Raw genomic sequence first — 417 nt, forward strand, 5'->3', positions numbered from 1 at the left:
TTGAGTGGGCAAAGGTCAGACTAGTTACCAGGAAAGATTCAGGGATCCTAAAATCTCTGGGCAAAACTGCCAAGAACCCAACTTGATCTTTAAAATATCTATGTAACTAAGGGAAAAGAAAGCTTCTACCTAGTAAAATGTCCCTTTTAATGATGGAAAAATAATAATTTTAGAATGCTACTTTTACTGATTTCTGTGTTTATAGAGAGATTGAAACAGTCACAAAATGTTCAGCCATTAATTTGAATCTATTACACAGTTTAGTCTAAATTTTTAGTTCTATAACTTTGGAAGTTTTGATTTCTCGATTTGGCAAAAAATAAAGTCAGCTTCCCCTTTTATTCAGACTTTAAAATCAATTGTCATTTAAAACCACCTGACACACAGGTCTCCAACAGTTGCAGCAGCAATAGGATA

Source organism: Echinops telfairi, unplaced genomic scaffold (genome assembly GCF_000313985.2).
Source record: "Echinops telfairi isolate 266 unplaced genomic scaffold, ASM31398v2 ScPeMD7_746;HRSCAF=1172, whole genome shotgun sequence".
Classification (NCBI taxonomy): domain Eukaryota; kingdom Metazoa; phylum Chordata; class Mammalia; order Afrosoricida; family Tenrecidae; genus Echinops; species Echinops telfairi.